Here is an 8,962-nt window from a genome sequence, read left to right as displayed (position 1 = left end):
CTGGCTCCAGCCACACAGCCTGGTCCCAGCACACGCAGGATCTAGCCCCAGGTGAGGGGCTGCTCACTCCAAGCCTCCCGCGGCCTGGCACTGCCTTGGCACCGCTCCCTCCTCCCCCAGACTGCTCGGGTACCAGCACGTCACCATGCCAGCGCCTCACAGCAGTATAGGAACCTAGCACCACACCAGGCCCCGCTCTCTTACTCCAGGCAGCTCCTGACAACGCTCAAATTGGCTATAATCAATGTGAAAAGCAAACAAGCGCCCATAGCACAGTACAGCTATCTAAGGTAATTACCTGGCCGCTGTTCCCACAATGTCTGGGCAGTTCACTGTCCTCATCTGGCACATTAGGGATTTCAGCCAGGCCGCTCTGTTCCTATGCTACTGCTGTAACTCATGGCCCATATTCCCTCTTTCCTTAGGCAGTATTCCCCTCCACAGCAACACTCATAAAAACATGCAGCCGGCCACGTGCTCTCAAAGTCAGCACGTGCTGTCTAGTTAATACCTGGAAACATCCTCGCTCTTTGAGTTGATTAATTATCATACTGACTAGCCAAGCTCCAAGCTCCAGTTCTTTATATATTTTTGAAAAATGTAAACTTAAGAGCTCATTGCTAAGATTGTAAGGTCTGTGGGATGGGTGGTCTTTTTGGTCTGTGCTTGCACAGCCTGTAGTATAGTAACAGAGATGTAGCTGTGTTCGCCTGGTCTTGCTAAAACAAAAGACAGGACAATGCAGCACTTTAAAGACTAACAAGATGGTTTATTAGGTGATGAGCTTTCGTGGGCCAGATCCACTTCCTCAGGTCAAATTGTGGAAGAAAATTGGCATATACCATGGTGTGTGTGTGTGTGTATATATATATATAATGGTCATGCCAATTTTCTGGCATGAGGAAGTGGGTCTGGCCCACGAAAGCCTGTAGCATACTGGGTCTTGGCCCATTCACTGGGGCTTCCAGGCACTACCTCGACATAAAGACTAATAGGATGAGAGAATCAGCCCTGGAAACATGAGCTCTGCTGGTTGATGTTTTAGACTTGAAACTACAACTATTGAGTTGCTGGGCTTTTGTCCTCTCATGTTCACAAAGTGCAATTCTCAAAACCTTGGTGAAACATGCCTGATTCTGGTGCTGTCACGCCATTCAACAACAAACATATTATGTTCTGTAACAAAATATTTGTAAAAGCATTTAATCTTCCAAAAATATTGTCCTGAAATTGTTTTGAAAATGTGAACGAAGACAATGCTTGTTTGCCTAAAAACATTCCCGTGCCCTGTGGAAACCCAAATATTGTAGTTTGGAGATAGCATGGGAAAGCTAGAAAAAACATCCTGAAAGAAATTGAAATAAAACAGTTATTTTGTTCAGTAGCAGAGGGGTAGCCATGTTAGTCTAAATCTGCAAAAGCGACGAAAAGTCCTGTGGCATCTTAGGCTGTGTCTAGACTACATGCCTCTGTCGTCAGAGGCATGTAGATTAAACACATAGGCAAAGTCAAATGAAGCCGCGATTTAAATGATCGCGGCTTCATTTAAATTTACATGGCTGCCGCGCTGAGCCGACAAACAGCTGATCAGCTGTTTGTCCGTTCAGCGCGCTAGTCTGGACACTCCCCTGCCGACATCAAAGCCCTTTGTCGGCAGCCCCATTATTCCTCGTGGGATGAGGTTTACTGGGGCTGCCGACAAAGGGCTTTGATGTCGACAGGGGAGCGTCCAGACTAGCGCGCTGAGCGGACGAACAGCTGATCAGCTGTTTGTCTGCTCAGCACGGCAGCCATGTAAATTTAAATGAAGCCGCGATCATTTAAATCGTGGCTTCATTTGACTTTGCCAAAACAACAAATCTACATGGCTCCGTCGACGGAGCCATGTAGTTTAGACGTACCCTTATAGACTAACAGATTTATTGGAGCATAAGCTTTCATGGGCAAAAACCCACTTCGTTGGATGCATTTGACGAAGTGGGTCATTGCCCACGAAAGGTTATGCTCCAATAAATCTGGTAGTCTATAAGGTGCCACAGGACTCCTCGTTGTTTTGTTCACTGGCCCAGCTGATTGCAGTGAAAAACATGCCCACATCAATGGAGGAAAATAAAGGGAAATGGTAAAATTATATCAGTTTTATTGAGACGTTGCACCGAGGAAATGTATTTTCAATATATACATGGCTAAATCCTCTGCTATGGGTAATGGCACAGGTCACAGGAGGGAATCCCAGACTAGCTTTATTCCATCATTGCATTCCTGATCTTGGGCTGGCTTTGTAAGACACCAAACAACAGGTGTAAAGTGGGGTAGCTAAGGAGGCCATTTGGCTTTTGGACTGGTCAAGTTTCCCCCACAACCCTTCCTGTGACTACAGATCCTATAGCAGGAGAGATGTGGCAGAGAAGCTGTGCACCAATGAAATACTCCTTCCCTGGGATGGTGGTCAACCTGTAGACAGCCCCCTAACTTTAGGCCCCCTCTCTGTTAACCATGTGGTGCAAAATGTCCTTTCATTAGCTAAAAAGCAGGCCATATTTTTAATTGCCAGTATTCCATGAAACTGCACAGCTCTGGCTGAAGTGTTTTCCCTACTTTGCCTTCTAATGGCTGGAGCTGCATTAGCTATTAGCATCCACCACAGGCTATTTCCTATAATATGTCTTTCTCTTCATAGAGACATGTATTGCTTGTGCCTTATGAAACTGAACTCCATGTTAGGACGACTGCCTTTCTGTAGGCCTAAAGCCTGTACCCCTGCAGGTAGATGTTCCATGATCTGTTAGCAACTGACTTTCACTAGACAGTCAGTATTAGGAGCACAGCACGGGTGATTCTTCTTGCCTCTCTGTTTAAAGTGCCAAGCCTCTTCGAGCATTCACAAACTGATAATTCTACCTATCATGCGGAGAAAGCCTAGGAAGTTAGGTCAAGTCTACACTGGCACTTTACAGCCCCGTAACTTTCTGGCTCGGGTGTGAAACCCTCTTTCTTTCCAATGCAGCAAGTTACAGCACTGTAAAATACCATTATGAACCAGGCTATAGCAATGGGAACCACGCTCCCACCACTGTTCACTACTCCTCTCACAGAGCTGGTTTACTCAGAGCGCTAGGAGAGCTTTGAGTCATTGTTGATTTTCTGTTACACAAAAAGAAACATGTTTCATGTAGTCGGTTTCCACAGCATGGAATCATCATTCCCACCCTGCCTATCAAATTATATCATGATCTACTGCGTTTTTCTAGGGCGAATCATGACAGTAATGCAAAAAAAAAAGCCAAGTTCGTCACCAGTGCCACAAGATGGCACTCTGACTATGCTGACTTCATAGAACAGTTTAGCTGGAACTTTAGTTTAGGCTTGTTCTAAACTACAGTGTTAGGTCAATATGAGCTGCCTTACATTGACCTAATTATGTCAGCAAACACCCTACAGTGTTGCTCCCACCAATGCAAATGCTCTACTGCACCAACCAAATAACTCCATCTCCACGAGCACCATAGGGCCTAAGTTAATGTAGCTAGGGCAACACAGTGTCCCTATAGACTAGAGATGGGCAACCTAGGCTAGTGAGTAGGCCACGGGAGTGACCCTCCATCTCAAGGAACTGCAAGATTGTTGTAACCCAGATGGTCTCCTGGGCCAGGGTAGTTTTGCTAATTGCGCTTGTGTGCCTAGAATTTGAGAGGGGGGTACTGATTGAACCATAGCAGCGCTTTGATAGGATGCACAGAAAGCACACAGCTCTCGGTGTTGTGTGCAATCAGCACGCTCCTCACTTCACATACCCTTTGGTGTCGCTTTAAATACTGGTAGGAAAAAAACAACACGGACAGAAAGCAGTGGAATCTGGCAACCTGCGTATGGGCAACGATACGATGTATTGTGAGCCACACGGAGAACCCAGATAGGCTGCAGGCGGCCTGGGGGCTGCAGGTTGTCCACCACTGCTGTCAACATTGCGTTACTTACATTTTTGGCTGTCATCACAGAGCTGTGAAATTGTCAAGAAAACTGGCTCTCGGCTTCCCAGCCAGGCTGCTGCTTGGTCTCCACTCCAGCTCTTGGCTCAGGCTGCTGCCTGAAGTCCCTACTTCCTGCAGGGACCCCTCCTGTCTCCGAAGTCTTAGTTGCCTGCCCCCAGCTGGGCTGCCGCACAGGCTTTTGGCTTCTTTTTGGAGCACAGCAGTTGACTGGCCTCCAGGCGTGGATCTCCCTTCTGCAGGACCCAGAGCCAGCCACACTGGGCTTCTTGACTCGCTGCCAGAAACAGGGCAGCCAAGGCGACACCAGGCATGAATCAGCATCGCCCCTTTTGCCTGAGTTCCCACCCCTTCCAGGGGTGCGGAGCCAGCTACTCCATCCTGCCCAGGGCGGGGTGAGGCTGTCAGTTCCCCTGGGGACACCCAGCAGTACCGCATGACAATAAAGGAGCTCAGGCAGGCGTACCAGAAGATAAAAGGCAAATGGTCTATCTGGGTCACAGCCCCACATGCCTGGAGGAGAACAATGTTACAACCATCCACATTGAGTAGGAGGAGAGCCTGCAAGGAACATGCGTGCAAGACACAGGATGAGGTGTTGAGGCTGGTTGGGAAGCAAACAACTTCTGAGGTATCTAGTACAGGTGCGGAAAAAGCATCTGGAGCACAGAATCCCCATGCACCTCACCAAGTTCCATAGCCTCCTCTCCCAGGTGCCCCAGAATGTGTGTGCCGTCGGGGGTGGGGGAACGGGATGTCATGGACAGCCTCTCACTCAACTCCCGGGGATGTATCCTGGAATAGAAGGCTGTGACTGTTATTCCCACAGCTGTGACTGCTATTACAGAGGGATTGTGTCCTCCATCTCTCCCCCCACCACCCCCCACGAGAGCCACAGCCACATCTGGTAGAAGCATACAATAGGGAGAACAAAGGGGCAGGAGGAATGGCAGGGAGGGGGACTCTGGAGTTATGGAGTATCTTAGGAAGTCCAAACTCTTTAGGACAGGAAAAATGACTTTGCATAAGAGTGTTAAAATACACTGATACTGACTGCCAATGCCTCCTCGTTTCTGTGCTCTTTCATAAGCTATATGTAAAGCTGGTTGGAACATTTTTGGGACTCAATGAATTTTTGCTGAAATATGCTGTTTGGTCAAAGTGCAAATGTTTTTGCAAGCACAGGATCATTTCAACTAAGCCTTTGCTGGGACAGTTCCTGAGGTCTAGGGTGCTCTGCCCATTTCTAACCAGAGCAAAAGGGAAATTAAAATCCTGTCCTTTGGCACACTGGCATTTCATGGTTCTGTTTTGATTCCAACTCAGAACAAACACATTCCAAGGCCTCAAAAACTTCTCCTGAACCAAGATTGTCATCTTCTGGCCTGCTCTAATTATGATCTGTGCCGTACAGAGGGTTATCTTGAGCTACATGTCTTGAACACCACGGAACACAAATGTGGCATGGAAATACAAGATGGTCTAGCTTCCAGTTGGGAAGGAAATAGCTCTTCATTCAACCTCTCTGTGCCACTTCCCCTCCTCCCCCACCTTAGTCTTCTGTCCCTGCCTGTCCAGATGTGGCTCTCAGAAAAAAAATCTGGTCCTCCTGATTTTGTACATCTGTCATAATTCCCATCCATTTCAGCACAACTGCCAAGGGAGTGAACAAAAGGAGCTGGCGATTAACTTCAAAGAACTTTGTTGGAGAGGAATAAAGATATTTAGGGCCTATTTTGTGAACTAATTGCATTTGCATATTTATGGGATTTACTGATATAGCAGTAATTAAAAACTATTTAGTAGTCTTAAAAGACACATAACTCAGTTGCTGTTTGCATAATAAACACATTCCTTATTATGTTTATTACGTCTGCATAATAAACTCTTCTGCAGCCTGTTAAAGCAGCCATCCGTTTGGGAGGGGCCACAGCTACTTCGCTGCCTTCCCAGTGACTTGAATACAAAGGGTATTTAAGGAAACATTCCCAGCACAGCTCACCCTGGACACCAGACAAGGATGCACCATGCAGTAGGCAAAGGGGCAGCTGCAAGGTTCTTCTGCAGTGACCCCCCCAGTTTGTCTACACTGCAATGAAAACCTGTAGTGTGACTGGGTCTGGGCTTGCAGGGTGAAAAACTTGCAGTGTAGATGCCCAGGCTTGGTCAGGAGACCAGGCTGAGACCCTTTGAGAAACATCTGTCACGGATTATCTAGACGGTGCTTGGTGCCGTGAGAGCAAGGACTGAACTTGATGACCTCTTGAGGTCCCTTCCAGTTCTAGCGTTCCATGATTCCAGCCTAAGCCTGAGCATCTACGCTATAATTTTCAGCCCCACAACCCAACTCCTATGAGCCTGTGTTAGCAGACCCATTTTAGTGCAGTGTAAATGTACTCTGTGTAGAGCATCCTAAATTTCCATTGTTGGAGTGCCTAGCCAGTGCTACGGTATCCCCACGAGGCAACACATTCTGTTTCTTTTAGGAAGCTCCCAACCACCACACCCCCACCTCCTCTGCAAACATCTTCTGGTCTCTCTTGTCCCATCCTTCCAAGAACAAGCACGCTTAGCCCCGCCGGGTAGGGGAGGATGCATCTTTCAGCGCCGCAGCCTGTCAGTTCAGGAGCAATGCTGACATGCTTTGGAGAAAGCCCCGCCAGCTCTCCAACGCAAACAGGACAGGGTGACCTCGGGGTGCAACCTGGAGGGCAAGAGAAAGAAAATGGGTGGCGTGGGTCAGAGAACAAAATCAAAATGACAGAACTGATCTGGAGTCGTTTGGGCGTAGAAGAGGAAGAACAAGTTATCCTTGCTGCTCGTGTCCATCAGCAGGTGACAGCAAGTGACTGAACACACATTCCCCAGCTTGCCCTACCATCTAGGGAGGTGAAGAATAGGAAAAAAACACAGGACAGCAGCAGGCAGATCCGAGTAAATTCCCAAATCTTCTGCTCCATGGCAATACCCAATTCCACACAGGCTTCCGACGTCACAGCCTTCCTCTCCTTTCAGCAGTGTCTCATGGCTCCTTTCTATGGAGATCAGTCGAGACAGCTTGGCTGCGTCTAGACTGGCATGATTTTGCACAAATACTTTTAACGGAAAAGTTTTTCCGTTAAAAGTATTTGCTCAAGAGAGCGTCTATAGTGGCATGTGCCTTTGCGCAAAAGATTTGCTTTTGCTCAAAAGCATCCGTGCCAGTGTAGACGCTCTCTTGCGCAAGAAAGCTCCGATGGCCATTGTATCCATCGGGCTTTCTTGCGCAAGAAATTAACGTTCCTATCTACACTGGCCCTCTTGGGCAAGTATTCTTGCGCAAGAGGTCTTATGCCTGAGCAGGAGCATCAAAGTATTTGTGCAAGAAGCACTGATTTTGTACATTACAATGTCAGTGTTCTTGCGCAAATTCTCATGGCCAGGGTAGACAGGCGGCCTCTTTTGTGCAAAATCTTGCCAGTCTAGACGCACCCCCTTTGAGTGCTTAGAAAGAAAAGTGATAGAAATGTAGCCGTGTTAGTCTGGTGTAGCTGAAACAAAATACAGGACTATGTAGCACTTTAAAGACTAACAGGATGGTTTATTAGATGATGAGCTTTCGTGGGCCAGACCCACAGAAGTGGGTCTGGCCCACGAAAGCTCATCATCTAATAAACCATCCTGTTAGTCTTTAAAGTGCTACATAGTCCTGTATTTTGTTTTAGAAAGAAAAGGTCCTTCTAAGGGCCTACTCTGGTCTCCCCCTTCTCAGCATGCAACAATGGGTCCATATAATACCCTCTCCATGTAGGAATCTAGCAGATCCCTTACAAAATCTCCAAGATCACGTCCAGCGTTTCTATTTTCCAAAGCTAAGCAGTCCCTTTTCCTCAAGTTGTCTGCCACAGGCAAAGTCTTTCCCCCTCCTTACCCCAGCCAGAGGAATACAGAGAAAACGGCACAGGAGAATTCTGTGGTGAGTGGCCAGTCCTCCCTCAAACAATCCAAGGTCCGTGGAGAAGTGGACTGCTCTCTTGTTCGAGAAAGTGGATTTAAAGAACGAGTCCACGAGAAGAACGTTCATAAAACACGTGCATCGAACTAATGCCCAACGAAGACATCAGCCGACTTAGAGAGACGCTACGTGGAGGGAAACAAACTGCAAATGCAGGTGAGTGCTGAGCTAGATGCTTGTATGGTGTATTCCAGAATGATGGATGGAGTGGGATTTAGCATTCACTGAACTGCCTTGGTATCAACGTCTCTAAAAAGCTAAACACATTCTAGCAACAATTGTCTACCCGCTAGGAATAATAATGCTGGGATCACAAGGCTGAGGGTACTTTAGTTAATGAAGGTTTGATGGATTGTAAATCATTAACCATGGCCATTCAGTGGCACGCAGACAGTCAAGAGAACATATTAAAGAAGGGTGGACAAGAGGCTTTCTACGTATCTCTGTGTAGATCTCAGCACAGCCGTAGGACAAATACTTATCTAGTGACACTCCGTGGGAGAGAACGAACAGAGGCAGAACGTAGAATGGTTCTGTTCTCGGATCAAAACGCTTGCAGTTTGATTCAGACCTTGCCACTTTTACCCAGGAAAATCCTCCACTGACATCACTGGGAGGTTTCAGTGGATGCTTTGCCTAAATAAGAAAGATAGGATTTGAGCCTATGAGGGTAAGTCAACACTGCAATAAAAACACAGCCCGCCAGGTCTCAGAGCCCAGGCTGTTGACCAAGGCTTGGTGGGCTCAGGTTAAAAATAGTATTGTAGATATTGACAAGTATCAGAGGGGTAGCCGTGTTAGTCTGGATCTGCATAAACAATGAGGAGTCCTGTGGCACCTTGTAGACCAGTGGTCCCCAACACGGTGCCCGCAGGTGCCATGGCGCCCGTGGGGGCATTTGTGTGCGCCCACCAAGTGCTCGGGGCTGGTCTGGCCCCAGGCACGTGGAGCATGCATGGTGCCGGAGCCGGCCCCGGGC

The sequence above is a fragment of the Pelodiscus sinensis genome, chromosome 26 (genome assembly GCF_049634645.1).
Source record: "Pelodiscus sinensis isolate JC-2024 chromosome 26, ASM4963464v1, whole genome shotgun sequence".
Taxonomy (NCBI): domain Eukaryota; kingdom Metazoa; phylum Chordata; order Testudines; family Trionychidae; genus Pelodiscus; species Pelodiscus sinensis.
This window is presented reverse-complemented; position numbering follows the sequence as displayed.